The sequence below is a fragment of the Oncorhynchus kisutch genome, linkage group LG26 (assembly GCF_002021735.2).
Source record: "Oncorhynchus kisutch isolate 150728-3 linkage group LG26, Okis_V2, whole genome shotgun sequence".
Lineage (NCBI taxonomy): Eukaryota > Metazoa > Chordata > Actinopteri > Salmoniformes > Salmonidae > Oncorhynchus > Oncorhynchus kisutch.
This window is the reverse complement of record NC_034199.2, coordinates 25,389,601-25,402,052: the sequence shown is the minus strand read 5'-3', so window position 1 is coordinate 25,402,052 and position 12,452 is coordinate 25,389,601. Positions and strand designations below refer to the sequence as shown.

Sequence of the window (12,452 nt, the reverse complement as noted above, 5' to 3'; positions counted from 1 at the left end):
TTTCAAGTTCTTTCCTGTGAAGCACATTGTGTTGCATATCCTGTCTGAAATGTGCTGTATAAATACAGCTCGATTTGATTTATAATTCTACAGAAAAAAATCAACCAATCATTTTGAATAGTAAAAATAAATCTCATCACTGCATCAATTGCTAATTAATGAATGAATTAGATTCTAAATATGGGGCATGCTGATAACTGCCTACACACTAATGCCCCCTATTACACACATCTCTCATTTCCTCTATCTCCCCCCAGAATCCATTCCCTATCTGTCCACCACTGAGCCAGCAGATCCAACCCACTTGCTTACAATTTCACTATGGTCAGACAGGCTTCCTGTGTAGATTAAGACACCACGGAGCCGGCGTGAGATATGGCTCTGAAAACGTACCTCAATCCAGGGATGATGTGCCCTCGACCACTAGTTTTTAAGTAAACTGCTGTTTTTGTCCTCATGCTAGCTAGCAGTAGCCAAAGCAGCCATTATGGAATGGCACGTCCACGTCGCGTTGAACAACAAAGGAGCTGATTGGCTGATGCTGCCATTCTAAAACGCTACCTAGCTTAAGGACACAGATTGTCCAATATATTGATTAGATACTCTAGTGGCCACTCTAACAATGAAAATAAATGTCTTCAAATATGGAAGGCAAGATCAGGTGGGACCATTCTTGCCAACAAAAATCCAGAAAATCACATTGTATGATTTTAAAGAAATTCATTTGCATTTTATTACATGACAAAATTATTTGATACATCAGAAAAGCAGAACTTAATATTTGGTACAGAAACCTTTGTTTGCAATTACAGAGATTATACGTTTCCTGTAGTTCTTGCACATTTATTTCTTAAAAATCATACAATGTGATTTTCTGGATTTTGTTTTTAGATTCCGTCTCTCACAGTTGAAGTGTACCTATGATAAAAAAATTACAGACCTCTACATGCTTTGTAAGTCGGAAAACCTGCAAATAAATCCCAGCCCCGTCCCCGCAGGAGGTTTTGCCTTTTGGTAGGCCATCATTGTAAATAAAAATGTGTTCTTAATTGACTTGCCGAGCTAAATAAAGGTTAAATAAAAAAAAATAAAAAAAATTAACTAAAACACTAGCAGTAGTTCCAACTTTTCAGTTTGGATAATGGAAAAACATTTATCATACCTCATTTAGGTACGTTTTCCGAGCAGTTACTCGCTCCAGCTCCGCCTTAATCTAAACAGGAAGCCTGTTGGACCTTAGTGCAGCTGAAAGCAAGCCCTTTGGACCCTAGTGTAGCTGTAAGCAAGCGGGTCGGATCTGCTAGCTATCTGCTGGAGAAGCAGCAACACCGCCTCTGGATCAGTTGGATTTGCAGCCTAGGTGTGCCCAGCTGTAAGCATAGCAGCTTGTATTTCACGCCAAAACGCAAGTGAAGGAATGTCGCCAACATAAAAAGGTGAGTTATTAGCGATGCATGTGCGCATTGTAGATGTCATGTTGCCAATTAATTTGTGCTTTGCAACGGAATTCAGCGGTATTCGGGGGCTCAACAACGGAAGTTCAGTACCGCTGCCGCGAGTTGAGTACACTTTACATTGACGCGGTTGTTATTTCTCACTGCTATGATAAATGGTTGTTTTTCATGTAACATGCTACAATGTAACGCCGTACATTCATGCATGCAGTTATTTGTCACAATGTAGGCCTGACTGCGTAACCTTTGAAATTCGCCGACTCCTCGGTGACATGGGGGCTGGCATGTAATTTATGAAACACTCGAAACCAGAGACAGTGCATGTGCCTGTCTGAAACTGTAGCCTACCCGGTGCAACAGATATTCGGCCCGTGTTATAGCTTTCCGTGGTCATTATATCTAAAGAGTCGTCTATTTTATTTGAACTCGTGGGTGGATCGATCGGATGCGGGTTCATTGGGTTAGATTTACCGTTCATCACTACTGACTATTGGTGGTGGTAGTAGTATTGTACAGATGGAAGAGCCTGCTATAGTCCCTTTTACACCAGGGTTCCTGGTATATTTACACCAGGGTTCCCCAACTGGCGGCCCGTGGTTTTATTTAGCCCCCCAAATTGTCTGAGGAACAATTGTTGTTATATTTTTATTGTTGGACATAAAATACTAAACACCAGGAAAGCCGATCCAAGTGATTTACATTTTGGATATCTGTATCAAATCAAGTATTCCCACGCATAATAGAGAGACCGGTGATCGTATTCAAACGTAAGCAAGGTTGGAAAATGATGAGGTTTTGTCAAATACCACATGTTTGGGCTTCTTGCGGTCAATTTGCAGTCTACAAATTATTTTATGTTCCGGCCCCCTGACCGATGCTCAAGAATAATCGTCCCGCGGGCTGAATCTAGTTCATGATCACGGTTTACACTGTTGTTGGCTAATGCTTATCCATCCTGTATAGCCATGCTGCATACTGAAGGGACCAGAGGAGGCTGCTGAGGAGAGATCGGTTCATACTAATGGCTGAAACGGAGTATTATGGCTGGAATGGAATGGTATCAAACACATGACTACGTGTTTGATACCATTGCATAAATGCCAGTCAAGCCATTATTATGAGCCTTCCTTCCCTCAGCAGCCTCTACTGGAAGGGACCTTCCCTTTCCTATCATTATTCTCACTGTGATAAACACACACGTTTATTGAATAAGGTTGCTGGAGACCTTATCTTGCCCATATATTTTTCTAGACCCTTATTGCCCACTGGCAATGCAGGAGAGTTTGTGGCTGCCTGTCACCTGCCATGCACTCATAATGGATGAGGTAGCCTACTACACTGTGTGTTCTTTTGGGAGGCATCACTGGGGCTGAGCTCCCTGCCATCCAGGACCTCTATATCAGCCAGTGTCAGAGGAAGGCACGATTTGATTTGAAAATTGCCAAAGACTGTTCTCTCTGCTACTGTCCAGCAAATGGTACCGGAGCATCCACTCTCGGACAACCAGGATCCGAGACAGCTTCTACCCCCAATCCATAATACTGCTAAATACCCAGATTGCTAAATAGTCAATTAATGGTACCTAAACTATATGCACTGACCTTAAAAACACTCACCTGACTATATATACACACCATATGCACACTCACACACTACATTAACACTCTCACACAAAACCCATACAGACAACACACACGCATACCGACACAACACAAACATGCATTCATACACTTTACAAACACACACACTCTCAATAATACACTTTTACACTCATCATTTGTTGCTGCTACTTTGTACTTTATTTTACTTTTATTATTATCTATCCTGATGCCTAGTCACTTTAACCTGCCTTCATGTGCATATCTACCTCAAATACTTAATATCTCTGCACATTGATCTAATACTGGTACTCCCTGGATATAGCTACATTCTTGCGTATTTTAAATGTTTTAACTGTTACTATATATATATATATATATATATATATATATTTTTTTTTTTTAAGCAAGTGTTTCATTGTAAAGTCTACACCAGTTGGGGAAAGAGAAGGGAAGGGGGATACCTAGGCATTTAACAAAAATCTATCTTCCGCATTTAACCCAACCCCTCTGAATCAGCTGCATTAAACGGGGAGCAGTTGTGTTGGGGGTCAAACTGCCGTTCTCAACGGCAGAACAGCGGTGAGCAAAGGCATGTCCTGAGCCTGTTACCTGTTAAGAAACATCCAATCAGCCATTCAACCAGACAAGTGTTAGTTCTCAAGCCTCACAAGCCTTCCTTCTCTCATCCTGAATCATGAGGCACTGTACTTGGGCTACTATTTCATTTCGCATGAAGGGGTTTGGAACCACGGACGTTGGATTGCGTACCAGAAAAGTGTGTCAGCTCGCTTCTCTCTCTTTACATTTGAGGTTTTGGGTGTTTGTGACCATTATCAACTCTCTCTTCTCGTGTGTGTGTGTGTACAGTTGAAGTCAGATGTTTACAAACAATTAGGTTTACATACAATTAGGAGTCATCTAAAACTAGTTTTTCAACCACTCCACGAATTTCTTGTTATCAAACTATAGTTTTGGCAAGTCGGTTAGGACATCTACTTTGTGCATGCCACAAGTACTTAACCCAACCATTGTTTACAGACAGATTATTTCACTTATAATGAACTGTATCACAATTCCAGTGGGTCAGAAGTTTACATACACTAAGTTGAATATGCCTTTCAACATGGCTTTAGAAGCTTCTGATAGGCTAATTGACATAATTTGAGTCAATTGGAGGTGTACCTGTGGATGTATATTAAGGCCTACCTTCAAACTCAGTTCCTCTTTGCTTGACATCATGGGTAAATCATAAGAAATCAGCCAAGAACTCAGAAAAAAATTTGTAGACCTCTACAAGTCTGGTTTATACCTAGGAGCAATTTCCAAACACCTGAAGGTACCAGGTTCATCTGTACAAACAATAGTACGCAAGTATAAATACCATGGGACCATGCAGCCATCATACCGCTCAGGAAGGAGAGGCATTCTGTCTCCTAGAGATGAACGTACTTTGGTGCGAAATGTGCAAATCAATCCTAGAACAACAGCAAAGGACCGTGTGAAGATTCTGGAGGAAACGGGTACAAAAGGATCTATATCCACAGTAAAACTAGTCCTATATCGACATAACCTGAAAGGCCACTCAGCAAGGAAGAAGCCACTGCTCCGAAATCACCATTTTAAAAAAAGCCAGACTACAATTTGCAACTGCACATGGGGACAAATATCGTACTTTTTGGAGAAATGTCCTCTGGTCTGATGAAACAAAAATAGAACTTTTAGCCATAATGACCATTGTTATGTTTGGAGGAAAAAGGGGGAGGCTTGCAAGCCGAAGGATACCATCCCAACTGTGAAGCACGGGGGTGGCAGCATCATGTTGTGGGGGTGCTTTGCTGCAGGAGGGACTGGTGCACTTCACAAAATAGATGGTGTCATGAGGCAGGAAAATTATGTGGATATATTGAAGCAACATCTCAAGACATCAGTCAGGAAGTTAAAGCTTGGTTGCAAATGGGTCTTCCGAATGGACAATGACCCCAAGCATACTTCCAAAGTTGTGGCAAAATGGCTTAAGGACAACAATGTCAAGGTATTGGAGTGGCCATCACAAAGCCCTGACCTCAATCCTGTAGAGAATTTGTGAGCAGAACTGAAAAAGCGTGTGTGAGGAAGGAGGCCTACAAACCTGCTCTGTCAGGAGGAATGGGCCAAAATTCACCCAGCTTATTGTGGGAAGCTTGTGGAGGGCTACCCAAAACAATTGACCCAGGTTAAACAATTTATGGGCAATGCTACCAAATACTAATTGAGTGTATATAAACTTCTGACCCACTGGGAATGTGATGAAAGAAATAAAAGCTGAAATAAATCATTCTCTCTACTATTATTCTGTCATTTCACATTCTTAAACGTAAGTGGTGATCCTAACTGACCTAAGAGAGGGGATTTTTACTAGGATTAAATGTCAGGAATTATGAAAAACTGAGTTTAAATGTATTTGGCTCAGGTGTATGTAAACTTCCGACTTCAACTGTATGTGTAGGACCTGTGTGTGTGTTTGTATGTCTTAGTCAAATGTTCTCCCTCCTGCTTTCTGACCTTTGGATGATCTCTCAAGTGAATGCAGGTTTTTTTGTTTGTTCTTGAACACCCCGGTAAGATTATTCATGTGGTATGGTATCTTAACCAGCTCAATGAAAATACTTACTGGATGAACACTAGTACGCACACACACACACACGCGTACACACGCGTGCACACACACACGCACACAAATTCAGCAAAAAAAGAATTGTCCCTTTTTCAGGACCCTGTCTTTCAAAGATAATTCATAAAAATCAAAATAACTTCACAGATATTCATTGTAAAGGGTTTAAACACTGTTTCCCATGCTTGTTAACTGAACCATAAACAATTAATGAACATGCACCTGTGGAACAGTCGTTAAGACACTAACAGCTTACAGACGGTAGGAAATTAAGGTCACAGTTAGCAAAACTTAGGACACTAAAGAGGCCTTTCTACTGACTGAAAAACAGAAAATTCCCAGGGTCCCTGCTCGTCTGCGTGAACGTGCCTTAGACATGCTACAAGGAGGCATGAGGACTGCAGATGTGGCCAGGGCAATACATTTCAATGTCCGTACTGTGAGACGCCTAAGACAGCGCTACAGTGAAACAGGACGGACAGCTGATCGTCCTCGCAGTGGCAGACCACGTGTAACAACACCTGCACAGGATCGGTACATCTGAACATCACACCTGTGGGACAGGTACAGGATGGCAACAACAACTGCCGAGTTAAACCAGGAACGCACAATTTTTACACATTGTCAGACTGTCCGAAATAGGCTGAGAAAGGCTGGACTGAGGGCTTGTAGACCTGTTGTAAGGCAGGTCCTCACCAGACATCACCGGCAACAGCGTTGCCTATGGGCACAAACCCACCATCACTGGACCAGACAGGACTGGCAAAAAGTGCTCTTCACTGACGAGTCGCGGTTTTGTCTCACCAGGGGTGATGATCGGATTCGCAATTATCATCGATGGAATGAGCGTTACACCGTGGCCTGTACTCTGGAGCGGGATCGATTTGGAGGTGGAGGGTCCGTCATGGTCTGGGGCGATTGTGTCACAGCATCATCGAACTGAGCTTGTTGTCATTGCAGGCAATCTCAATGCTGTGTGTTACAGGGAAGACATCCTCCTCCCTCATGAGGTACCCTTCCTGCAGGCACATCCTGACATGACCCTCCAGCATGACAATGCCACCAGCTATACTGCTCATTCTGTGCGTTATTTCCTGCAAGACAGTAATGTCAGTGTTCTGCCATGGCCAACAAAGAGCCCGGATCTCAATCCCATTTAGCACATCTGGGACCTGTTGGCTCGGAGGGTGAGGGCTAGGGCCATTCCCCCCCAGAAATATCTGGGAACTTGCAGGTGCCTTGGTGGAAGAGTGGGGTAACATCTCACAGCAAGAACGGGCAAATCTGGTGCAGTCCATGAGGAGGAGATGCACTGCAGTACTTAATGCACCTGGTGGCCACACCAGATACTGACTGTTACTTTTGACACCCCCCCCCCCCCCTTTGTTCAGAGACACATTATTCCATTTCTGTTAGCCACATGTCTGTGGAACTTGTTCAGTTTGTCTCAGTTGTTGAATCTTATATTCATACAAATCTTTACACATGTTAAGCTTGCTGAAAATAGTTGACATGCATTATATTTAACCATATGTATCCTGAGCTGTATGTGTTTTAAAGATTATGTTCTATGCTTCAGGCTTTATTTGACTCTCACTGGTAACCCACACTGTCAGACATGTCTGGCTTCATGGTGTGAACTCTTTCTCGGTCCCCACACTGCCCAAAGCCCCCCCCCCCCATGTGTGTTTGTACACTGCAGTATTGTTAGTCAACAGCTGTTATAGGCTTATCTATAGTCCATGGCCAGATTGCTTTCTCTATAAATAGCCCTGCAAAGATTCTCTGTCACCATTTACTTAATTTCCAACAGACTTAAACCTCATCACGTGCTTGTATGTATGTGTATGTCCTCCTGTGTTCCTATATCTACCTTGGAGTTTGTTATTTGTTTATTACTAAGTGTGTTTTTGTGTTTCTGTCTTCTTTCATTTACCTTGTTTGTTGTACATGTGAATACAGTACATATGTTTGTGTTTAGGATGGGGTGGTGGGTATAGGCATATGTTTGACTTCTAAACAAACAAACACACTAAATGCCTGGCACTTTGCCACCATCAGGGCAGGGCATTCAAAGGGGGAGGGGGGCTAATAGGGGTGGGGGAGGGAGGACACAGTGTGGATGCCATGGTAACCAATGATCCATGCAGGCTAGGTTAATGTGTGCCACACAAGATGATGCCATGCTGGATACAGCTGAATGTGTTGGCTTCTCTGATCACACTCCCTTCCCCTCTACCCTGTCTATGGGCCAAATGACTGTACAACTGGGGCAAATGAGTACAAAGATATATATATATATATATGTATATTATACACACACATACAAACACAAACATTTTTAAGTCCACACAGACACACACACACACCATATATCACATCATTCCCTGGCCTTGTAACTGATTACATAAGATGAGAGTCATCTGTAGGGAAAAGGTTAAAGAGTGACCTAACTATGGCTGTTACGGTGACTGTAATACCGCCACTCCGGCGGTCACAAGTTGTGACGGCAGTCAAATTCCACGTGACTGTTTTAGTCAGGGTAATTCGACTTCTCCAAGCTCTGATGCTGCTGATGGACATTATTAGCCTACCAAACTTGCTTAACTGTCTGGTACTCAGCATTCTTGTCACTCTGACATCAATGCAAATGTATTCAAAAATCAAATAAAAAATTGGAGCCTGTGGAGCCTCGATCACGTGACAGGCATTGGCTGATAAGAATTGAGCTATGTGAGTGAGAGGTGCTTCGGAGCACACAGCTGGGAGAGGGAATTATAATTATTATATTAGGATTACTTTTGTTAACGGCTTAACACAGAGTAGTTGCATGTGTGCACTCCCTCAGAAATATTTTGGAGAAAACATCCTCTTTTATTCAGTAATGTTCAATAATTATTGTACTCTTCATACTAAAATATAATGCCATGGAATTCTAAGAAAATCTTGTCTGCTAAATGAACTAATGTAGCCCACAGCCATATGGTATAGCCAGATCAGGGCCTAACATCAGGACAAGGAGTATGCTATTCTGTTCTTCTGAAATAGACTACATTTTCTTTATCATGTTTCTTTAGACCTGTCGAAAATACATAATGAATGTATTGTGAAGGTGTAGACTATGGAACGTCTACATTTAAAAAAAGTCTAATAAATCCAATAGTCTGCATCAGTGGCTTGTAGGCTATGTTTGGAAGCCAGGAGATGCTAAATGTGTTTATGATAATTAATGGTCAGTTACCGTGAGACTGTCAAGCAAATAACTGCCAATCACTGGCTGACAACATGTCATGACCGCCACAGTCCTAGACCTAACTGACCTTTTACACTGTAAATGTCTCTCTCATTTCTTAGGATCGGCACTTTTTTTCAAATGTTGCCTAAAATGACATACCCAAATCTAACTGCTTGTAGCTCAGGCCCTGATGCAAGGATATGCATATGCTAGGTACCATTTGAAAGGAAACACTTTGAAGCTTGTAGGAATGTAGGATAATATAACACATTAGATCTGGTAAAAGATAATACAAATAAAAAAAAACACTGTTCTTTTGTATATATTTTTTTTCTACCATCTTTTAAATGCAAGAGAAAGGCCATCATGTACGATTCCAGCCTAGGTGCAATATATATTTTGGCTGCGAGAATCCAGCAGTGCATGTGCAAAGTTGTAGACTGATACAATGAACCATTGCATTTCTGTTCAAAATGGCAGCAGTCAATGCCAACCTCAAAAGCAATATGGATGAATGGACACCTAAGTGGAATTGGTGATGTCGCAGTGAGAATGCCACCACCGCACACATCTCCTCTTCTTTTTCTAGGCTCGAATCCCTGAGCCAACTAGGTGAAAAATGTATAGATTTGCCCTTGAGCAAGGCAGTTAACTCTAATATTGTTCCTGTAAGTCGCTCTGGATAAGTGCGTCTGCTAGGCCCAAATGTGCCTAATTTGTTTATTAATAACTTCTCATGTTCAAAATTGTGCACTCTCAAACAATGGCATGGTATTATTTCACTGTAATAGCTACTGTAAATTGGACAGTGCAGTTAGATTAACAAGAATTTAAGCTTTCTGACAATATCAGATATGTCTATGTCCTGGGAAATGTTCTTGTTACTTACAACCTCATGCTATTCGCATTAGCATACATTAGCTCAACCGTCCCGCAGAGCACCCACCAATCCTGAAGAAGTTTTAAAGACGCATGCTATTACTGTTATTAGTATGGGTAAATGCATCTCTGAGGAAGCTATAAATATGCCTATACCCCTGACCTTGCTTCACTGGCTCCCTGACCCTGAGTCTCAGTGCAAATCCTAGATAAACAGCCGAATGAGTGTTTATATTACATTAATTTCACTTTCTGCTCTCATGAATATGTCTGCCCAGTCCACTGAACCATAACCACATACAGAAATGTAATTATAGCAAATACACTTGTATGTATTGTGTATGTGGACACCCCTACAAATGAGTAGATTTGGCTATTTCAGCCACACCCGTTGCTGACAGGTGTAAAAAATCAAGCACACAGCCATGCAATCTCCATAGTGAAACATTGACAGTAGAATGGCCTTTTGTTTAGTTTAATTTATTTAACCCTCATTTAACTAGGCAAGTCAGTTCAGAACAAATTCTTATTTACAATGACGGCCTACCCCGGCCAAACCCTAAACCGGACTGCGCTGGGCCAATTGTGTGCCGCCCTATGGGACTCCCAATCACGGCCGGTTGTGATACAGCCTGGAATCTAATCAGGGTTTGTAGTGACGTCTCTAGGACTGAGATGCAGTGCCTTAGACTGCTGTGCCACTCAGGAGCCCTGAAGCTCAGTGACTTTCAATGTTGCACCATCATAGGATGCTACCTTTTCAACAAGTCAGTTCGTCAAATTTCTGCCCTGATAGAACTGCCCTGGTCAACTGTAAGTGCTGTTACTGTGAAGTGGAAACGTCTAGGAGTAACAACGGCTCAGCCGTGAAGTGGTAGGCCACACAAGCTCACAGAACTGGACCACAGAGTGCTTAAGCGCATAGCACGTACAAATCTTCTGCCCTCTTCTGCAACACTCAGTACCGAGTTCCAAACTGCCTCTGGAAGCAACGTCAGCACAATCACTGTTCGTCGGGAGCTTCATGAAATGGGTTTCCACGGCCGAGCAGCCGCACAAAAACTTAAGATCATCATGCGCAATGCAAAGCGTTGGCTGGAGTGGTGTAAAGCTTTCCGCCATTGGACTCTGGAGCAGTGGAAGCACGTTCTCTGGAGTGATGAATCACGTCCGTCGGACGAATCTAGGTTTGGCGGATGCCAGGAGAACGCTACCTGACCCAATGTATAGTAGCAACTGTAAAGTTTGGTGGAGGAGAAATAATGGTCTGGGGCTGCTTTTCATGGTTTGGGCTAGGCCCCTTAGTTCCGGGACAGCTCAATGACATTCTAGACGCCTCAAAGTTAGAAGCACAGAATCAACAGTTTGGGGAAGGCTCTTTCTTGTTTCAGCCTGATAATGCCCCCATGCACAAAGAGGTCCATACAGAAATGGTTTGTCGAGATTGGTGAGGAAGAACTTGACTGGCCTGCATAAAGCCCTGACCTCAACCCCATCAAACACCTTTGGGATGAATTGGAACGCCGACTGTGAGCCAGGCCTAATCACACGACATCAGTGACCGACATGACTAATGCTCTTGTCGCTGAATCGAAGCAAGTCCCCGCAGCAATGTTCCAAAATCGAGGTATTTATACATTTTTTTTTAAATGTTTTTGACAAATTGAATGGTATGCTTCACCATTGTAGTAGATGGGGTTCAGTTAAATCGCGGTGAATCATGGGAATCAAAATAATAATTTGTGAATCGCAAACAGAAAAAGGGAAAATGTATCTGTAGCCTTCCTTCTGCTGCACAACTCATTTTGTAGGTACTTTAAGTTGATTTGGATTTAACTCAATATATGCTAGTAATCAACCTGAAGTACACGCCTGAAGTATATACATTTATAAAGCCTATCGGCTCTAAAAATCCTTGATGCTGAAACAACAGTCATTTTCAAAGTTTTTCCTCATAAACCTTCCCAATTAAATGTTGACTGCAAAGTAGGCCTACCTGGCCGAATGATATTATGATGATTTGTTTCACTTGGGTGCACGTGATGGCAGAGAATGCAAAACAAATGTGCAGTACAGAAACCTTACTGAAACACCACTAGCCTAACACAAATGTACTGTGACTATAACTTGGCTGGCACATGTTTTCAATGGCGCTCTCCAACACCTGGCACCAATATAATAGATTAGGGAGGTACTCTGACTGGGACTCAAATTCTGGTGACTGTAATTCCAAAACCATTATAATATCATAATCCTCGCTATATGAGCCAGGATGAGGGCGGCAGATAGCCTAGCAGTTAATAGTGTTGGCCCAGTAACCTAAAGTCGCTGGTTCGAATCCCTGAGCCGACTCGGTGACAAATCTATAGATTTGCCCTTGAGCAAGGCAGTTAACCCTAATATTGTTCCTGTAAGTCTCTCTGGATAAGTGCATCTGCTAGATGACCAAAATGTAATGATACTATTCCTACCAAGTGTGTTAATCCTATTTGCACAATGCATAGTGTGTTTGCCTTTCACGCCAGTGACCCAGTTTCACTTCCTTGTCCTGCCATTTGCTACATTGGTGTCAGAAGTGGGATAGGGGACATGCAGCCATTGGAGGGCACAGCTCTGATGTGTTAGGGAGATGA

At 42.5% G+C, this 12,452-nt stretch overlaps 1 protein-coding gene across 1 annotated transcript in view; it reads left to right on the top strand.

Moving 5' to 3' along the window:
- The first annotated feature begins 1,224 nt into the window (after nt 1-1,224).
- Nucleotides 1,225-12,452, top strand: part of LOC109871283 (vang-like protein 1) — a 50,168-nt gene continuing 38,940 nt past the window's right edge. Inside the window, exon 1 of the mRNA XM_020462103.2 lies at nt 1,225-1,436. The gene's annotated coding sequence lies outside the window, so the exon portion shown is untranslated. The remainder of the gene's footprint in view (nt 1,437-12,452) is intronic.